The 21536-nt window shown below is 48.6% G+C and overlaps 1 protein-coding gene across 1 annotated transcript in view; it reads right to left on the minus strand.

Moving 5' to 3' along the window:
- FAM124A (family with sequence similarity 124 member A) overlaps nucleotides 1-21536 on the minus strand; it is a 171062-nt gene that overhangs the window by 55939 nt on the left and 93587 nt on the right. The gene's annotated exons all lie outside the window — the stretch shown is intronic.

Genomic DNA, 21536 nt, shown 5'->3' on the forward strand with positions numbered 1-21536 from the left:
CAGTTCCCTCTATTTGATGGCATTAGTCCTCCCCAGGATGTGGGTCCACCCCCACTCTCACTACTTGGGTCTCTACCCAATGGTACAATTCACCCTGGCAAAATGAGCATTCAGACATTCCCCAGGAGTCTGTCCCGCATCAGACCATCCCCTCTGAGCATCCTAAACAGGTAACCCTCCTAATTATATTTTGATACGATTTTCTCAGCATTTTACTCTCAACCAACACCTGACACTCTCCTATGTTCGTATGTTGCCCCTCCCTCCCCCCAATTTTTGGGCAATATTACCCATCCCCAGCCCCCCTCAAACCCACAAAGCCCCACCCAAAGGCAACCCCTTGCCCCCATTTTATCTCTTCTTTGTGCTTATACTTACTGCCAGCTCATCATAGATTCCACCCCTGCAGATGTCAGCTCACATCCTTCCTCTACCCCCCGATTTCCTGTAAGCCTATCTTCCAGTCTCTAGCTCTCTGAGGCAGCTTGCTTATTTCATATCATTGAGGTCATGCAGTATTTGTCCTTCAATGCCTGGGTTGCTTCTCTCAGCATAAGGTTCTCAAGATTCATCCATGTTATCACGTGTGTTTGTAGTGTATTTGTTCTTACAGCCGTGTAGTATTCCATTGTGTGTATATACAACATTTTATTGATCCACTCATCTGTTGATGGGCATTTGGGTTGATTCCAACTTTTGGCGATAGTGAACAATGCTGCTATGAACATTGGTGTACATATATCGGTTTGTGTCCTTGTTTTCAGTTCTGCTGGGTATATACCCAGCAGTGGTATTGCTGGGTCATATGGCAAATCTATGGTTAGTTTTTTGAGAAACCGCCAAACTCTCCTCCAGAATGGTTGGATCCTTCTGCATTCCCACCAGCAGTGGATGAGTGTTCCCCCTTTCTTCACATCCTCTCCAGCATTTGTATTCTCCTGTTTTTTTCATAGCTGCCAATCTTATGGGAGTAAGATGGTATCTCATTGTAGTTTTGATTTGCATTTCCCTGATAGCTAGAGATTTGGAGCATTTTTTCATGTGCTTTTTAGCCATTTGTATTTCTTCTTTGGAGAAGTGTCTGTTTAAAAATCTTTTTCCCATTTTTTAAATGGGTTGTTTATCTTTTTATCTTCAAGATATAGGAGTTCTTTATATATGCAAGTTATAAGACTCTTATCAGATATATGGTTGCCAAATATTTTCTCCCATTGTGTGGGTTCCCTTTTTACTTTCTTGACAAACTCCTTTGAGGTGCAGAAGGCTTTAATTTTGAGGAAGTCCCATTTATCTATTAGTTCTTTTGCTGCTCGTGCTTTTGGTGTGAAGTTCACGAAGCCGTTTCCTATTACAAGGTCTTGTAGATGTTTCCCTACACTGCTTTCCAAGGTCTTTATGGTCTTGGCTCTTGTATTTAGGTCTTTGATCCATCTTGAGTTGATCTTTGTATAAGGTGTGAGATGGTAATCCTCTTTCATTCTTCTACTTATGGCTATCCAGTTCTCTAGGCACCATTTGTTGAATAGGCCATTCTCTACCAGTTGAGAGGGTTTGGTGGCTTTATTGAATATAATATGGCTATATATATGAGGTTCTATATCAGAACTTTCAATTCGATTCCATTGGTCTGTGTGTCTCTCCTTATGCCAATACCATTCTGTTTTCACTACTGTAGCTTTGTAATATGTTTTGAAGTCAGGTAGTGTGATTCCTCCAATTTTGTTTTTCTTTTTCAATATGTCTTTGGCTATTCGGGGCCTCTTTCCTTTCCAAATAAATTTCATAGTTAGTTTTTCTAGTTCCTTAAAGAAGGCTGTGTTGATTTTTATTGGGATTGCATTGAATGTGTAGATCAGTTTTGGTAGGATAGACATCTTAGTAATATTTAGTCTTCCTATCTAAGAACAAGGAATATTCTTCCATTTATTTAGGTCTTCTTTGATTTCCTTGAACAGTCTTGTATAATTCTCAGTGTATAAGTTTTTTACATCTTTAGTTAAATTTATTCCTAAATATTTGATTTTTTAATTCACTATTGTAAATAGTATTTGTCTCTTGATTTCCTCCTGATCTTGCTCATTATTGGTGTACAAAAATGCTACTGATTTTTGCACATTGATCTTATAACCTTCGACTTTATTAAACTCATTTATGTGTTCTAGAAGCTTTGTTGTAGATCTCTCAGGGTTTTCTATGTATAGGATCATGTCATCTGCAAATAATGAAATTTTGACTTCTTCCTTTCCAATTTGAATGCCTTTTATATCTGGTTCTTGCCTCAGTGCTCGAGCAAGTACTTCTAAGACAATGTTAAATAGAAGGGGAGACAATGGGCATCCTTGTCTTGTTCCTGACTTTAGAGGGAAGGATTTTAGGATTTCTCCATTGTAAACAATGTTGGCTGTAGGTTTTTCATATAAACTTTTTACCATGTTCAAAAAATTTCCTTGTATTCCAATCTTTTGGAGTGTTTTTATCAAGAAAGGGTACTGTATTTTGTCAAATGCTTTTTCTGCATCTATAGATATAATCATGTGATTTTTTCCCTTCAATCTGTTTATATGGTGTATTACATTGATTGATTTTCTTATGTTGAACCATCCTTGCATACCTTGAATGAATCCCACTTGGTCGTGGTGTATAATTTGTTTAATGTGTTGTTGAATACGATTAGCAAGTATTTTTTAAGTATTTTTGCATCTAGGTTCATTAGAGAAATTGGTCTGTAATTTTCCTTTCTTGTGGTGTCTTTGTTTGGCTTTGGTACTAAGGTAATGTTGGCATCATAGAAGGTGTTAGGCAATGTTCCTTCTGTTTTGATTTTTTGGAATAGTTTCAGCAGGATTGGTGTTAGTTCTTTCCGGAATGTTTTGTAGAATTCACCTGTGAAGCCGTCTGGCCCTGGGCTCTTCTTAGTTGGGAGATTTTTAATGACTGATTCTATCTCTTTACTTGTGATTGGTTTGTTGAGATAATCAATTTCTTCTTTCGTCAATATGGGCTGCTTATGTGTTTCTAGGAATTTGTCCATTTCCTCTGAATTGTCATTTTTGTTGGAATATAGTTTTTCAAAGTATCCTCTTATGATAGTCTTTATTTCTGTGGGGTCAGTGGTAATATCTCCTTTCTCATTTCTTATTTTGTGTGTTTGCATCTTCTCTCTTTTTTTCTTTGTTAGTCTCGCTAAAGGTTTGTCAATTTTGTTGATCTTCTCAAAAAATCAGCTCTTGGTCTTGTTTATCTTTTCAAGTGCTTTCTTATTTTCTATTTCATTTAGTTCTGCTCTTATCTTTGTTATTTCCTTCCTTCTTCTTCCTGTTGGATTACTTTGTTGTTTTTTTTTCCTAATTCCTCCAAATGTGCAGTTAGTTCTTCAATTTTTGCTCTTTCTTCTTTTTTGATATATGAATTTATGGCTATAAATTTCCCTCTCAGTACTGCTTTTGCTGCATCCCATAAATTTTGGTATGTTGTGTTATCATTATCATTTGTTTCAAGGTAGTCATTGATTTCTTTTGAGATTTCCTCTTTGACCCACTGTTTTTCTAAGAGTATGCTGTTTAATTTCCAAATCATGGTGTGAAACCTGGGCCTCTGACCTTTGCAAATTTCCAGCTTCACTCCACTGTGGTCAGAAATATTGTTTTGTATGATTTCAATCTTTCTGAATTCATTAAGCCTTTCTTTGTGGCCTAGCATATGGTCTATGTTGGAGAATGATCCATGTGCGCTTGAGAAAAATGTATATCCTGCTGTGTTTGGGTGTAATGATCTATATATGTCTATTAGATCCAGCTCCTCTAATATATTGTTCAAATGTTTTGTTTCTTTAGTGATTCTCTTTTGAGATGTTCTGTCCAGAGTTGATAGTGGTGTATTAAAATCCCCCACTATAATTGTAGATGCATCTATTGTTTCACTTAGTTTTTCCAGCGTTTGCCTCACGTATTTAGAGGCGCCCTTGTTAGGAGCATAAATATTTATGATTGTTTGATCTTCTTTACAGATTGTCCCTTTTACTAAAATGTAGTATCCTTCTTTGTCTCTCACAATTGTTTTGCATTTAAAGTCTATTTTGTCTGATATTAATATAGCTACTCCTGCCTTTTTTTGGTTATTGTTTGCTTGTATAGGGGTGATCATTTATGCTGCTTGGAGATTTTTATTGCAAGCATTTTTGTGGAAAAGACTGTTTCTAGCCATGCTTTGAACCCACACTGTTTTTTCATCTCAAGATCTCTGTCACTTCTGAGACAAGTCTGGTGACAAAGAGCTTCGTGTGCTTTATTGCCTGTCTTCCAGATTTTTTTTTCTTTTTTCTTATTTCACAGCTTTGGCAGGGTTAGGAGGGTTCTTGGGCTACACATAGAAAGAAACAATAATAGTCTGTTGTCAAACTTGATTACCTTGCACTGTTCAATTTACCTTTACAACATGCTGAAAGCTTTCTGAATTCTTCACTGAAATTCCTGGGTAAATCCAACACCTCACTGTAGACATTAGCAAGGAAAACCTTCCTATCCTTTCCTTAGACTTGTCAGAGCACAAAAAGGAACGAACCATGGCTTCTTAGGCTGGTTGGTTTTTTTTTTTAAGATTTATTTTTAATTTATTTCTCTCTCCTCCCTCCCCAGTTGTCTGCTCTCTGTATCCATTCGCTGTGTGTTCTTCTGTGACCACTTCTATCCTTATCAGCGGCACCAGGAATCTGTGTTGCTTTTTGTTGTGTCATCCTGTTGTGTCAGCTCTCCGTGTGTGTGGCGCCATTCCTGGGCAGGCTGCACTTTCCTTCGCGCTGGGCAGCTCTCCTTACGGGGCGCACTCCTTGCACGTGGGGCTCCCTTACGTGGGGGACACCCCTGTGTGGCAGGGCACTCCTTGCGCGCATCAGCACTGCACATGGGCCAGCTCCACACGGGTCAAGGAGGCCCGCGGTTTGAACCGTGGACCTCCCATGTGGTAGACGGACGCCCTAACCGCTGGGCCAAGTCCGCTTCCCTTAGGTAGTGTTAAGAGTACTATTTGTCAGAATGATGACAGACCCGGGTTTCCCACCAAGGACCTGAGAACCCTGGCTCTCTGCGTGTTGGCTTTCTTGGCGCACTGCCTCGCTCTCCATTCAGCCTGTGCCGGGCAGGTCTGGGCGCACCACTGTGGGACAGGCTGCCGTTCTCAGAAAAACCAGAGCAGACGCTACCAGCTTATCCCGTGTGGGCTGGGCTGTAGCATTTCCAAAGCACCATTACCTACATCCTCTCACAGGGACCCTTCAGGGAAAGGAAAGCACTCTGAGCTCCCGGGGAATATTAACGCACATTAATAGGTACGTCCGACGCGCGCACGCGTCTTTGCGACATTGGCATGGTGATTTATAATTTATGAAACACTCTTACAAATCTCTCCTCTTGAGGAGAGGTAACTACTTAGTGCACTTGGTCTCTCGGGCATAAGTAATATTAAATTGGGTTTAACAGCTTCAGGATTGCTTCCTCTGTTAAATTAGGTCCTTTACCCAAAACTTGGACACCAGCAGACTTGGCGTCTCACTGAGGGCCGCTGAGTTTGTGCCACAGAGGACGGCATCGCTGCATCAGGCAGCTGGCCGGCGCGTTCAGGCTTTCCTCCGTGTGCTCACAGTTCCTAAGAGCCCAGGCCTTGGAGTGGTCACTCTTTATCAGCATCTTGACTCTGCCTGGATGACCCTCCCCGGCTGCTTAGCCCTCTTTGTCCATTTCTCAGGCTACAGGCAAATGGCCATTTGCTTCAGACACCCGAGAACGAACGGTGAGTCAGGAAGACTGGCGGAGAGACGCAGCTGCTGGCAAGTCTTATGCCCAAAGGTGCCATTTTTGAATGGAATTATATTTTGGTGACTCGATTTCCCTAAACTGTAGTTTTTCCCCTGGCATTTCTTTGTTATGTCGTCATGGTTCAACAGGGCTTGAAAGCAACAACAGGTGCCTGGTCTGCTTACCTTTCCCAACCCCCTCTGCTGCCTCTTGGGGTCCCTGGCCCTGCATCGGGCTCTGTTTTTTTCATCCTGACCCCCACTCTACATTCAGAGGCCACTTTGATCTATATGTATTTAAATCAGTGATGAGAGTAATTCACAGATGAAGTAGAACTACCTCGAAGTTACCTTCCAGGGTCTTACATCTCTTCCATCAGCTGTTCAGAAAGAATTGACTAATTTAAGGAAATCTGATGCCCATTATCAAGAAATACTCTGTAATGGTGAATAGTCTAAAAGGAAATGACCCCCCTCTATCCATTCTTGCCTTCTTTCTTTTAGTGATAGAGTTGAGTTTTATCCTCCAGCTCAAAACGCTAATCCCAGCCTTCCTTGCAGCTACAGATGGTCATGGGACTGCATTTGGACCAATGGGACACGAGCAGAAGTAGTGGGTACTGTGAGATTGTAAATGCTGACCTGAACCCCAAATACGCTCAGTTCCGCCCCCTTCCTCTCTCATCGAGCCACAGAACACTCACTCCCCCAACTGATAAAGTATTAGTAGTTCTAAGAATAAAAGTTGCCCAAATGTTACTTCCTATCCTGAGAACGGCAAACCATATGGGAGTTTCCACCCCATATCTTTGCATCCCCCTCCAACCCTGCCCAAACCCGCCAGTTCAAAACATGGCTCCCCACTCGGTCAGATGGGCTGGAGACTCTCACGCAGACCCCACCTTGTCGGTGATCTAATGGACTTCCCCTGTCTGAATTTTGGTCTGTCTCTGAGCCTCACTGAACCGGAAACCTAACAGGTACTACTTCCTGCTGGGAAAAGGCAAAGGCTGGTGCAGCTGGCAAGCTCCGTGCTAAGGACGGCGGTGGCGCTGCTGCTCCCGTCCCCTCCAGACCAGTGGTCTCTGGACTGTGGCATGAGGCGCAGCTACTTGTCTGTCTGTTACCTAACATGGCGGCCCATAAAGACTTTGAAAATGGCCGCCCCTATGAGAGATCACGATGGATTTCAGTGAGGAGCTGTGTATGTGTGACCGAGGTCATAACAAGGGACAGTAACTGGCCCTCTGTTTTCATTCTCTTCTTTCCCCAAACCATTCCCCAAATGACATCAGAGAAAGCCTGTTCTGTTGATTAAAATCCTCTCAAGACCCCTCATGCTTCAAAAAATCCCCTTAGCATGGGATAGAAGCTGTGACTCTTAGGTTGTTTCTGACTGAAAACAACATTTTTGCGTAAAAGTAATTTAAACACCAAGGCGCTAATCTTCTCTCATAATAAGAGATCTGGAGGAAGCTGTTTCCAGGGCTGGTTTAGCAGGACTCAGGCTCAGCTGCACTCCAGTTCTCTTGGCTTCTCCCTCATTGTTATAACATGGCTGCCACAGCTCCAAGCCTCACTACATCCTCTCACCTATCCAAATGCAGGAAGGGAAACAGGCCCTCCCTTTTCATTCTTTTATGAGAGAGGATAATCTTTCCTAGAAACCTCCAGCAGACATTCCTTCAAGTCCCTTGCACAGACATGGGTCACATACCTATGTCCTGTCTCCAAGTTGGCTGGAAAAGTCAGGGTTTGTCATGGAAGGAGAAATCTGCCCAGAAGACACAAGGGAAGCAGGAATGGCTGTCGGGCAGGGGGCAAAGTGCATGTTGTGTGAGCTCCTGAAACAGAAATAGAACTGCAGGCTGAAATTTCAAAAATTCATTTCCTACGATCATAAGGCACTATGCAAACATTTCTTTTGAATTTTTATTATTAGGATATATTGGTCAGTTCAGTATTGAGTAATATTCTTGATTAATAATTAAGCATGCCAAATAAATTTAATTTATAAAAAATACTCCCCTCCCCCCTGCAGCTTGCTTGCTGTCTGCTCTGTGTCCATTCGCTGCATGCTCTTCTGCTTTTTAAAAAATTTTTTTACTTGTCTCCCTTTTTTGTTGCGTCACCTTGCTGAGTCGGCTCTCCACGGCTCTTGCGGGCCAGGCGGCGCTCCACAGCGTGTGGGCGAGGCTGCCTTCACAAGGAGGCCCCGGATGAGAACCCAGGGCCTCCCACGTGGTAGACGGGAGCCCAACTGATTGAGCCACAGCCGCTCCCCCAAATAAATTTAATTTTATTGGAATTATGTTTCTTAATGCTATGGATAGGTTTTCCCCCAATTAAAAATGTACAGTGGAAGAATATTAATGATTGCTGGAATGGGGTAGGATTCTTCGATTTCACGCTGATTTTTATTTCTGTGGATTTAAATGCTGAGTAAACTTGCTCATGAACCTGAGTGGGTGAGAATGGAAGGTATTTTGTAACAGCAGTGTCACTCAGCTCTTCGGATTCTTTCTGAGTTCTGTGCTAAAATTCGTCCGGTGCTCTGTACTGAAAAGTGGAAAAGTTGGGATGGGGAAAGGATGCCTTTCTCCTGTAAAACAGGAGGAGACCACTGGCATGGGGAAGAAAAGAAAGGGGAGCCCAGGGCGTGCTCGGCAGATGAGCTTAGAGAAGGGGCAGAGGAAGGCCGGGAGCTGGGAAGGGATTCCTGCAGAGCCAGCGCCGTTGGTGCTGCCCCGGGAAAGCCTTTGTGCCCCCAGCGGGGCAAGCGACCCCCTTAAAGACCAGGGGTGGTGAGGGGCCGGATGGAAACCTTCAGACGCCGGAAAGAATCAGCGTCATTAGAAAGAATATATCCCCTCTGGCACGTTTTCTAGTTTTCCAAAATCATGCCTAGAGAGGACGAAGACTAACGTCTCCACGTGCTTCAAGTTCTTGGTCCTCAAAACTGTCAGTCGCCTCTCGGTCTGGCTGAGGACACTCCCCCCAGGATACGGGAAGGTTGGCGGGGGCGGGAGAGCACCTTTTAGGGGCTGGGAGGTGGGCCGGCGGCGCGGCGGGTGCCCTCGCAGCACGGCGGGCGTCTGCTCCCCCATCGAGTCTGCTCTCCAGGTCTGCTCTAGGTGAGCGGGGGAAAGCCCTGGGGGGAGCCGTCCTAGGACACATCAAAGGTGTTACGTGTCCAGGTGCTCGGTCGCGGGAGGCCAGCTCACCCTGGGGTCCGTAGGCTCACCAGGCGCAGAGTGCGGCAGAGGCCCCTGGCAGCACGGGGCCACCACGGGGCGAGCAGGGCTGGAGCCACCACCGTGGAGGCGGCACTGCCGGGCTGTGCTCCCTGCCGGCAGGAGCGATGTGCAGAGGGGTGATGACGACCGTAAAAGGCGAGCGTGGCCTCCGTCCCACCACAGTGTCACTTCCCAGGTGGAGACGTCCTCTGGCCTCGTGCCCACACCAGAAGGCCAGGCCGCGCCCCTCTGCCCACCCGCGCCCCCCTCTGCGCACACGGCACCCGTGCACGTTCAGTGGCGCCAACTTGGTGGGAGTATTGACACCGCGGGAGTCGGCAAAGGCCGTGCGTGGGAGCTTCACCTTGGAGGGTCTTAAACGTTGCCAGCCCACCCCACCACGCCAGGAGCTTCGCACACGGCGGGGGGGGGGGGTTGTGAGTCAGGGGTGAGAATGAGATTTAAGAGTGCTCAGCACTCGGGCTTCGTAGCCCAAATCAGACTGCCTCCGTGGAAAGCGACCAGAAGGCGACTGACCGTGACGGCAATGCCCCATGCGCAGGAAAGTCGAATTTGCCTTACGCCCACATCTCGTAAGTTGAGCCTCCTGATCACTTGGTTCCACCAGGCGAAAGGCGTGGAAAAGGGCCCAATGGCATCAAGAGCTGCGAATTGCACTCTGCAGTACCGCGGAGGGAGTGTGTGTGTGTGTCTCTACGAGCTGCTCTCCACCAGGACGTGGCGGCCTGGGCCCTCGGTGTGGAGTTTGAGCACGCTGGCCTCTTGGTCCTACAGAGCGCCGCTGGGCTGAGAGGCCGCCCTCGTTTCCAGAGGCGCAGTAACAAAGCCCCAAAGCGGGGCGCCTTCCAGCAGCAGGATGCTGGTCCAGAGGCGAGAGGGCCAGCCCGGGCGTGGACAGGGCCGTGTCCCGCGGGGTGCACGGGCTCCTCCGTGGCTCCTTCAGCGGCTCGTGGACATGGCCTCCTCCCCAGTGCCCGTGTCCAGATGTCCTCTCTTAGGAAGACATCAGTGATGTTGGGTTAGGCCCCCCCTAAGCCACCTGGGCCTCGTTTTAAGTTAACCGATTCCATGGGAAATGACCTTATTTCCAAGCCAGGTCCCATTCAGAGGCACCAGGGGGTTAGAGCCTCAACGTGTCTCTCGGGGGGCCACGGTACAACCCCTAACAAGCTCGCCTTGTCTCCTGATCCAGGGGCGTTCCCTCCCTGCTCTCCCTGGAATGGGGGGGGGGGTCCCGGCCCTGGGGGCGGGGCAGCGGGGTCCCCCCTCAGCCAGCCTGGCTCTGCAGCCCCGGGATCGCCCGCCCTCCGGTACTTGGGCCATTTCTGAGGACGAGCAGCTGTGCAGAGAATTAGTTCTTCTGCAGAACAGAATCCTTCAATGAGCCTAATTGTTTTTATAATAGGACTTTCACAGGAAGGGGGGAAGAACCCTCTCTCATGAAAGCAAATGGATTCTCTGCTCAGAATGCACATCCTCTGCCCAGCAGGTACCAAACTGCAGATGGTGCTTTTTTCCATTCCCAACCGGGTATTTAATGAGGAAGGAAAGGGGGGTCTCGTCTCCTCTCCGTGCCTCCATCGATCGCGGGTGAAGCGTTTCCTCTTTTCTTTGAGATTCACTCTGAGAGGAAAATATATTTTAATCAAAAGGTAAAAACGTCAAGATTTAGATGGAATCTAAATCAGGAGTTTACAAAAAAAATGGGAATGGCCCAGTTGTTCTCAGGCTGGCGATATTTTAAGGCTCCATCCACATGGTGCCAGTTCCAAGTGGCTTCAGGGACGAGGAGCAGGCTCTAGGAACCGTCAGGACTGGGCTCGGCTGAAACAGACCCCAGTCCGCGGTAGTATAACCAAGGAGGGATCTGTTTTTCTCATGGAGAGGAAAGTCTGGTTCAGGCAGGCCAGGGCTGGTGCAGCTCCTCGAGGAGGCCGCCGTGGACCCAGGACGCCTCCTGCTTCCAGCCCCTCCTTGCTTCCTCCTGGCGGCCGATGGCTTCTCCTCTGATGTTGCCTTCCCAGTTGCAGGCAGTAGGAAGGGCAACAGGCAAAGTGCAAAAGGAAATAGTAGCTTTCCTAGAGAGCCCAGCCAGAGACCTCTGCTTACACCTCATTGGCCAAAGCTGGGTCACACGATCATCTGGGCTGCAAGTTAGTCCCTTGTAATGAAGCACTGTTCTCTATTAAAGGGCGGTATCTCTTGGTCACTATTACTGATGGAATTGCATCCCCCACAAAGACATGTTCAAGTCCCAACCTGCAGGGAAGTGGTCTTGGCCCAGTGGACAAGGCATCTGACTACCACATGGGAGGTCCGCGGTTCAAACCCTGGGGCCTCCTTGACCCATGTGGAGCTGGCCCATGTGCAGTGCTGATGCACACAAGGAGTGCCCCGCCACGCAGGGGTGTCCCCCGCATAGGGGAGCCCCACGCGCAAGGAGTGCGCCCCGTAAGGAGAGCTGCCCAGTGCGAAAGAAAGTGCAGCCTGCCCAGGAATGGCACCACACACATGGAGAGCTGACGCAGCAAGATGATGCAACAAAAAGAAACACAGAATCTGGGTGCCGCTGATAAGGATAGAAGTGACCACAGAAGAACACACAGCAAATGGACATAGAAGACAACTGTAGCAGGGAGAGAAATAAATAATAATTTTTAAAAATCTAAAAAAAAAAAAAAGTCCCGACCTGCAGCCCTGTGGTGTGAACCCGTTTGTAAACAGAACGTTGAGAGTGTTACTAGTTAAGGTGGGGCCGAGCTGAACGAGGGTAGGCCTTCATCCAACAGGGCTGAAGTCCTTGGACACAGAGGAAATCAGGAGTCAGATGGCCACGTGACAGAGGCCGAGACTGAATTACGGATAGCAGGCAAGCTGCTAAAGACTTTGGAGAAAGCATGGCCCTGCTGACACCTTGATTTTGGACTCCTAGCCTCCAAACTGTGAAACAATAAAACCTATTGTTTAATTCGACCAGTCTGTAGTATCTGTCATAGCAGCCCTGGCAAACTAAGACATTGCATCCTTATCAGGAATCAATTTATCACGTGTTTTCAGAGGTCAGTGTTCCTCAGAGGGTCCGTTTGCCCTGAAGCCCCTATTGGAGTACGGGGAACTGGGAGCCTTTCTTGGTGGCTCTAGGAGCTGCTGCCCTTGGCCAGGAGAGGCAAAGCCAAGTCGTGTCACCATGCCCAGAGCTGGCACAGGAGCTCTGCTAACACTGTGCCTTTGGAGTGGACATTTGTTGTGAATATGGCCACCCAGATCTTCAAACAAGTCTTTCCCGTAACACCTGTCCTGCACCCCCAAGGTAGAAGCCTGAACTCATTTCCCAGCCTTCCCTCAAAGCAATGGCATGGGCATGCTACAGAGGCACCCACAAACAGACGTCCCTATGTCAGAGCAACCCGAGGACAATGACGCCCTGTGGAACCTACTTCCTGGAAAGGATGGAGTCTGGCTGGGGGAGAGCCGTGTGAAGGCTGAGGGGCTGCCGTGGTGTCTCAGCAGCAGTGGGGGCTTGCTCAAGCTGCCCCAGGCCGAGTCCCTGGTGGCCTGATGCCCAAGTCTGACCCTTGGGCCCTCTCAGGGACCCAGTGAGATAACTAATTGCGTGTATAAATCCGTTCTGCCTAATTAAGCTAGAGTGGTTCTGGCTATTTGCAACTCATAATTCTACCTGGTGCAATCTCACCGCCTGGCTTCCACAGGCCTCTGTCCAACGTGCAGGTCCTTTGGGATGTCTGACCTCTTCCACCCTCCCGTGAGCACAGTGCTTTTCTTTTTTAAAATATATTTTTAGTTTATTTTTAAAAGATACTTAGATTACATAAAAAAAATAAGGGTTTCCCATGTGCTCCACTCCCCACACCGCCTGCCCTTCCCCGCATTAACAGCTTCCTTCATTAGTGAGGCAGGTCCATTGCAAGTGACGAACACATGTGCAGCACTGCCACCAGTCACGGATTATAGTCCACCACACAGTTAACACTCTCGCTCCATTCTCTTAGGGCAAAATAGAATGACGACCCGTGTCTGCCATCGCAGTGTCACTCAGGACAACTCCACGTCCTGAAAATGCCCCCCCATTACACCTCTTTTTCCCTCTCCCTTCCTTCAGCACCTCAGTGACCACTATCTCCACATCAGTGATAGAATGCCTTCCATGAGCACAGCACAAAGTGCGTTCTCTCCCCTTCGGGGGCCCCTCTCCCCTTGACTGACCCCCTAAAGAACCACGGCTCCAGGGTAAACGAGCTCCCCTGCAGCCTGAGTCTGAGCAGGGGGGAATCCTAGACCCTGCCTTGCTTTGCAGGGGGTGGGATGGTTCTCCCCCCCCCCATGCACTTGCAGGGACGGGGGCGCGCCCCACCTGTCTCTCCTCTGCCCGTGTGGCCTCCGGGCCTTCCAGGTTCGCTTCACCTGGCCATATCTCTAACGCCACCAGATCTCGATGCTCCGGTTCACAGAGACTGTGACTCTGGAATCCAGCGCCCTCCACTCTTGTAGGCATGCAGCCACAGCTCTTCCTAAAATGGCCGATAACGCCAAATGGCGGCGGCCCGCGCTGCCTTTCCCGCGTGCGACAAACTGAAGTCTTCCTCTTCCCCTGGTAACAAGAATCCAACCGCCTATCAACATCACCACCGTGCCGCAGCCTATAAAGATTCGCCGCGCCGCCCCAACCCCCTCTCCCTGCCCATGTAAGCTGTAGCACTTCCTCAATAAACCAGACCTGCGCCACGGGCCTGCGTCTTTGGAGCGGTCGCTGTGTGGGAACGTCTCTGCGCATCCTTACCTGCTCGGCTCCTCTCCTGGGCCCTCCTTGGCCGCGGTAACCTGGGCACAGCGGTGCACCCTCTCCGGTCCAGCTCCTACCGACCCTCTCCACGCGCCCTCTGTCTCCCCGCTGCAGCGGGGTGGAGCGGGCAGCATGAGTGGCTGAGCAGGAAGTAGACAGCGACGGTAAGTCGCGAGAACAAACGCGCGGGCGTCGCCCGGCCAGGCGCTGAGAGGAAGAGCGACAACGCACTCTCCGATTGCTTATTTGGCCCTTACATGGGCAGCCTTGGGTGCTCCATTAGTTGCTTTATTCCACCAGGTCCCACTCCTCTACAACCAGGCCTGGGCCCACGTTTCTGCGTACTATACGTCTAGTACCGTGCTCGGCACCCAGGAGGCCTTCAGGATACTGTTTTTATGGGCCTAAATATTTTTGTTCACGTTCTTTCTTTTCAGTTTCCAGAGTGTGAGCCTCACCTTCCCAAGACAAACCCCCGCCCCAACCGCCTCTCTCAGATCCCCCTGCAGTGAGGTGCAGACGTGTGGCACGAGAAGCCAGGGTGGCAGGAGCACCGGGGGCCGGTGGCCACACGCGGAGACAGGTCTCGTGGGGAGCCTGGTGGCCGAGGCCCCCAGTGCTGCTGCGGCCGTTCAGTGAAGAGTCTGATGGGCAGTCCCGGGCGCTCCGTGCCCATGCTGGGTCAGGGCTGTTGCTGCTGGAAGAGCTCCACCAGGCTGCTCAGACTCCTTCCTGGCTGTGTTATCCTTGGTGTGGTGGCCTGCGCAGTGCATCCCAGAAAACATGTTCTTAATCTGAATCTGTTCCTGTGGGGGGTGACCCCAGTGTCAGAGGGACCTTCTCAGGAGATGACATCAGTTAAGGTGTGGCCACCTCCGTCAGGCGCCCCTGTTCCTGGGGGGCCTTCCTGGGGGGCCCGGGAGAGAAGGCCTCAGGCAGAGAAGCCACAGAGCGGCCAGGAGCTGGACACCAACAGAACCCACAGAGAAAGGCCAGCTTGCCACTCTGTGCACCGCCACGATGGAAAAGCCAGTGCCCTCCAAAGGCTGCTGGCCAGCAGCAGGGACCAAGGCTGGGAGGAGGCAAGCCTGCTACCTCTGGACCCATGAGCCCCCAGACTCCCGTTGTTAGGCCAACCCATTGCATGGTATTTGTTTTTGCACTTGGGAAATGAAAGCAGCATCCAGTCCTGGTTCTCTGGCCCTTGCAGAGACTCTGGGCTCTGCCTGGCCCCCTCGGACCCTTTTTTCCTGGGTCAAACAAGGATTCTGTGGTTCCCAGCGAAGAACGTCTTCAAATCCAGGGTTGCAGCTGCAGTACGGGGTAATGCTTCAGAGCACGGCCTTCAGAATTAAGACGCACCTGAGTGTGAAACCCAACTCAGCTATTAACTAGCCGTGTGCCATTGGGCAGCTTCCTTAATTTCACCAGGCCTCAGTTCTCTCACGAATGAAATAAAAATAATAAAACCCAGCACACTGGGCCGTCCTGAGGGATTAAAAAGATAATGTTTGTAAAGTATTTAGCATGATGCCTGACAGATTATTGGCACTCAGTAAAGAAAAGTTTACTTATTTCCATCAAGGAGTACACATATCCTTTCCTTCGCCTGTTAGATCATTTGAGAATTTTTCTGCCCTAAAGGTGCAAAATGAAGGGTTGAAGATTGCCAGGAACAAAAGCCCCCTGACTTCTGTCTCTTGTAGGGGTGGTTTTACCTTGTGTCCTATTCATAGAACATTTGGAATCTTCTGGAAGCCAGCAGTTGGGCAAGTGCTGTCTTTCCAGAATACGGTGGGAGATTTCTGCACTGGGCGTTGGCTCTACATAGGCAAATAGTGGCCCTGAAGATGGTCATTTGGATCATTTGGATGGAATGAGGTGGGAGAATACAGCAATTAGCATCAGGCATTGACGTCAGCAAGATTCTTGCGGATATATTATTTGAATCAATGCCATATGGAAATCTCTGCTTAGTTCGTCTCTTTGTTCCTTCATCATATACTTTTTATCAGCATGTAAGCCTTTTTTTCTGACTTCCTCTCCCTTTGCCCCAATAGCCTCGGGTTATTTCTGGTTCAGCTTCTTGAACACGCTGATTTATAGTGACTTGCTGGAGATGTGTGGTAGGGAAGCGAGCTGCCAAATGCTGTGTAGGACATTTGCAGTTCAGGTGAATGGTCTCAACCAGAGTCATTTTTATGCCATCTAGAGGTGATAGGATGCAGGAAGGAATCCCAGACAGGACAGTTTACAGAGCAGACAAAAACCCAGGCAGGCAGGTGCTTGGAAGACCCTGTGTTGGTCATGTAAAATCAAATACTTGCATTACCAGGTCGATCGTACTGAGTCGGGAAAGAACGTGAGCAAACGCTGAGCACTTGAGGGGAGTCCATGACCAGGTCGGACCTCATTCCAGGGTGAAACCCACACCCAGCACCGGGGACTCATGGGCCGGCACGTTCCAGAGGTGCCTGCTTGCGGTTTGGTTTGTTCTCAGGATACCTGGGCTCAGCTTCGTCCTCCCAGCCCTCTCCTGCTTTCCTACCCTTGCACCTCCCTAATTCCAGGTGTACTATTTTAACTTCCCAAATGGAGAAAGTTAATATCACTTTTGTTTTGAAAATTTCATGACACCCTCTGGCCTAGCTGGAAAAGTCACCCTTGAGCTCTGGGCCTGACTTTCATTAACTGGTCTTGGAGATATCATTATTCCTTTTCGTGCCTGTTCATCCTCATTTGTGATAAGAAATTTAAAACTGCGTGTGATAGCTTGAGGCTGTGTGGACTCCAGAAAGTATGTTCTTAGAGCTAGTCCATTCCAGTGAGAGTGAACCTATTGTGAGCAGGGCCTTCTGATGCGGTTACTTCAGCTAAGACCCAGGGCGGGTTTTAACCCTCTCACTGGAGTCCTTTATAAATAGGGTGACTATGGGGAGAGAGACAGAGAGAAAGCCCCAGAAGCTGAGAGAGAAAGCCCCAGAAGCTGAGAGAGAAAGCCCCAGAAGCTGAGAGAGAAAGCCCCAGAAGCTAAGAGAGAAAGCCATGTAAGCTGAGAGAGAAAGCCCCAGAAGCTGAGAGAGAAAGCCAGAGAAGCTAAGAGAGAAAGCCCCAGAAGCTGAGAGAGAAAGCCAGAGAAGCTAAGAGAGAAAGCCCCAGAAGCTGAGAGAGAAAGCCCCAGAAGCTGAGAGAGAAAGCCAGAGAAGCTAAGAGAGAAAGCCCCAGAAGCTGAGAGAGAAAGCCATGTAAGCTGAGAGAGAAAGCCCCAGAAGCTGAGAGAGAAAGCCCCAGAAGCTGAGAGAGAAAGCCAGAGAAGCTAAGAGAGAAAGCCCCAGAAGCTGAGAGAGAAAGCCATGTAAGCTGAGAGAGAAAGCCCCAGAAGCTGAGAGAGAAAGCCCCAGAAGCTGAGAGAGAAAGCCAGAGAAGCTAAGAGAGAAAGCCCCAGAAGCTGAGAGAGAAAGCCCCAGAAGCTAAGAGAGAAAGCCCCAGAAGCTGAGAGAGAAAGCCAGAGAAGCTAAGAGAGAAAGCCATGTAAGCTGAGACAGAAAGCCCCAGAAGTTGAGAGAGAAAGACCTAGAAGCTGAGAGAGAAAGCCCCGGAAGCTGAGAGAGAAAGCCGTGGAAGCATGAAGCCAAAAGCAACGAATCCCAGGAGAGAAGGGGGAGAGTGCGGGCTGCCATATGCCTTGTTGTGTGACGGAGGAGTCTGGGATCCCCGGCAGCTGGACTTCAGGGAGAAGGCATCACCTGATGATGCCTTGATGTGGACATTTTTCTCCTCAGAACTTTAAGCTTGTAAGTTAATAAATCCCTCTTGTAAAAGCCAACTCATTTCTGGTATACCACAGTTCAGCAGCCCACGGGAATAACACACACACCTGTTTTTCATGTCCTCCATGGGGTCAGGTGAAGAAGTAAATCGCTCCGCCTCCCATCTTTTAAAACCCAAGTGGGCATAGAGTGAATGAATGGTGCCAAAGGCACAGTATTGCGTCAGGGCCTCCCAGAAACGCTCAGGTGAATCCCACAAAGCCTTCTTCCCCCACTCTGAGGATGACAGGCCGTGATGAGGAGCAGAGAAGGATGTGCTTCTTTGATTCCTCTGTGGGAGCTTTCAGTTTCTTCCTTCCTTCTTACCCTTTTTTTATTTAACTCTCCTTTATCCTACTGCTCCAAACGTCAAAGCACTGGGAAGAATATGGCCTTTGATTGGAGAGGAGAGGGCAGGCAGCGACTCGTTTTTGTTTCCTCTTTCTCTGTCCCCAAACCAGGAAGGCAAGGAGGCTGTGACAGTTTGAAGTTCTTTTGTGACTCCCAGAAGATCATGTGCTTAGAGCTAACTCATTCCTGTGCGGGTGGGGCCCTTTGGACTGTGGCGGGGACGCATGACCCAGGTTGGGTCTCCACCCTCCTGCTGGGGCCTTATACCCCCTGAGAACTGAAAGTAGGAACACACAGAGGGACAAAGAGCTGCCGCCATTTTCGACCCTGCCATGTGAGAGAGACGACTTCAGGAATGGCAGCCATCAGCCGCCATCTTGCCTCTTCACACGACAGGAATGGCAGCCATCGGCCGCCATCTTGCCTCTTCACACGACAGGAATGGCAGCCATCAGCCGCCATCTTGCCTCTTCACACGACAGGACTCTGGGCTCTGCCAGCAGACGACCTTCCATGAGAAAGCATCTCTGACGGTGCCTTGTTTTGGCCATTGCACGGCTTTGGAACTGTGTGCTTTTTTACCCCAAGTAAGTTCCCTTTATGGAAGCCAACCCATTTACGGTAATTTTGCATTGGCAGACTTCACAGACTAAGACAGAAACTGTGCCCCAGGTTCTCCTGAACCCGGTGGGCCTCCCTGTCAGGTCATGAGGACACTTCGATGGAACTATGTGACTGTACCTGCTTGCACCGCACGTAGGAGGCAGGTGGGCCTGACGTTTTGTGGATTTATCTTTCATGAGGACAGATCTTTCTTATACATGATCCTGTGGACTGCTGCTCAAAAGCAGAGTTTGGGCTCTAAAGCCATGAATACAAGCTGGGCTTTCTTTTTTAAAAGAAGACGATTTGTAAGCCTTGTTAATGACTGAAATTAACCATAGGGATACAGCTTGGACAGAACCTGCTGGTAATTCCTGAGACCTGAAATTAGTCCCAAACAACCATGAGCTACTCCTACCAAACTTTTACCATCAGACTCACTTAAGTGTTGGAACTGAGATTGTTAATTGTGCTTACGATGAAATACAGGAATAAGTGAATAAAAAGTGTTCATATGTTACAAATAAAATAACAATAAAAAATAAAATACATTACAGGGTGCCATCATTCTTATTATGCCTACTTTGGAGGAGCTTTACTTAAATGTTTGGGCATAGAAGGACTTTCTCACATTTTATTCTTAAAATTTTACGCTCCTTACGAAGTTGTTGCTTCTTTTCCAAGGGGTGATCCCCCACTTCTATTTAAGAAGAGCATGCTCAAATCATGTCATATCCTTCGGCAGACACCTCACTTTTTTCTAGAGATTTATGTCTTGTTTCACTTCATCTGCTTTATTGTAAACTCCCCAGGGAAGTGCTCATTTTAAACACACTTTACATTTTCTGGTGTGATTCACAGTGCATAATACTTTTATTAAAAGAAAGAATGCCTTTCTTTTATTAGTTGTGGTAGGTTGAATTATGTACCTCAGGAAAAACACCTCTTTTTAATGTTAATCTCATTCCTGTGGTGTGAACCCATTGTCAATAGAAACTCTTTAGTATTTTTTAAAATAGAATTTTAAAAAACATTTTATTTATTTATATATTTATCCCCCCTCCCCCAGTTCTTGCCTGTTCTTGCTGTGTGCTCATCTTCTTTTAAGGAGGCACTGGAACTGAATCAGGGACTTCTGAGGTGGGAGGGAGGTGCCTAATCGCTTGAGCCACCTCCGCTCCCTGCCTTGTTGTGTCTCTCTTTGTGTTTTTCCTCCTGTGTCTCTTTGTTGCATCATCTTGCTGGGTCAGCTCACCACACCAGCCCGTAGCATCAGCTGGCTGTCTTGCTCTTCTTCTTTAGGAGGCACTGCGCACTGAACCTGGGACTTCCCATGTGGTAGGCGGGAAGTCCACATCTGCTTCCCCATAGAAACGCTTCAAGATGTTATTGGCCCAACTGAATCAGGATGGGACTTAATCCTGTTACCAGAGGCTCTAGAGGGAAGGCAATACGGAGAAGATGTGGGAAGTTTCCAGGAGCTGGAAGGTGATGGGACCTGGAGGAGCGGGAGAGAATATCACCACGTGGGGCACCAAGGAGCCCAAGGCTTGCCAGCCAGCTCGCGAGCACACCACCAGCTCTGAGAAGCAGCAGCCTTCCAGCCTCCGCAACCCTGAGACAATACATTCCCATTGTTAAGCCAACCCATTGTATGGTGTTTGTCATAGCAGCCTGGAAAATAAGACCCTACTATCTGACACTTGTGTGGCCTTGGGTTGGTTTTATTTTTCTTCCAACCTTTCTGTGTTTATTTCCTCTTGTGTAAATTGCTATGGAATATAGTTCAGAGGGTACAGTGAGGCAGGGCAGTTTCTCTGCTGGCCGTGGACACAATGAAAATGAAATATCAATGAGGTCAACAGTAGTTCATAAAGCAAGAAAGTGAGAGTGATTTCAACTGGTAAAATGATGCTTTGAGTTCTACATACACTAACGGGAAGGTTTCCAGAAGGGCCCAATGTGCTCTGTCATACATTAAACATATAAAAATACATCTCAACCTTACCATAGGTTTGATCTCTGGCCAAGATAATTTTGTCCACAATCAAGTGAACACACGCAGTGCTGGCCTTCCTGTGAGGAGGTCCACTTTTGGTGGGGACTTTGGAGAGCCTGCTCTTTTAAGGCTCTCCTGGGAGGCTAAGCGGGTGCAGAGGGCTTCACAATCACCGTGTGATGCTCAGGCCAACAGCCAGCTCAGGGAGAAGCTGAGGTCATCTCTTGCACTGGAGACTTCCTTCCTCCCTCCCTCCCTCTCTCCCTCCCTCCCTCCCTCCTCTTCCTCTTCCTCTTCCCCTTCTCCTCCTTCTTCCTTCTTTTTTCCTTCTCTTCCTTATCCACCTTCTCCTTTCTTTCTTTCTTTCTTTCTCTTTCTTCCTTCCTTCCTTCCTTCCTTCCTTCCTTCCTTCCTTCCTTCCTTCCTTTCTTTCCTTCCTTTCTTTTTCTTTCTCTCTCTCTTTCTTTTTCTCTTTCTCTCTTTCATCATTCCTCCTATTTCTTTATGTGAGAGCTACCTCCAGCATTTCTTCCCTTCGTGTTCTCCAGCTTTTCCAATTTCACCAAAGCTATTCTGAATCAGATCAGGATGCTTCCAGGAAACAGGAAGTGCAGTAAGCTACTTTCCTGACTTCCGCCCTGGGCAGCCGGGGCAGCCCCTCTCTCTTTCCTCTGTCCTCCTCTCTCTCTCGCGTCCTCCCCCCTCCTCCCCCTCCCTGTTTGCTGGGGAGTGCTTGGGAAGCCCCTGAGCGCCTCCTGAAGTCGCCCACAGACGCTCACAGCTCGCTGGACACCACGGGTGCATCTCTGCGCGCTGGCGCCCTGCACTCTGCCGGAACAAAGGCTTCCTTTTCTCTGCCTCGTGAGCGTCCACTCATCTTCCGAGACCAAGCAGAAGCCTCCTCCCGCTTCGGGAAGTTCTCCTTAGG

Source organism: Dasypus novemcinctus, chromosome 15, assembly GCF_030445035.2.
Source record: "Dasypus novemcinctus isolate mDasNov1 chromosome 15, mDasNov1.1.hap2, whole genome shotgun sequence".
Taxonomy (NCBI): Eukaryota; Metazoa; Chordata; class Mammalia; order Cingulata; family Dasypodidae; genus Dasypus; species Dasypus novemcinctus.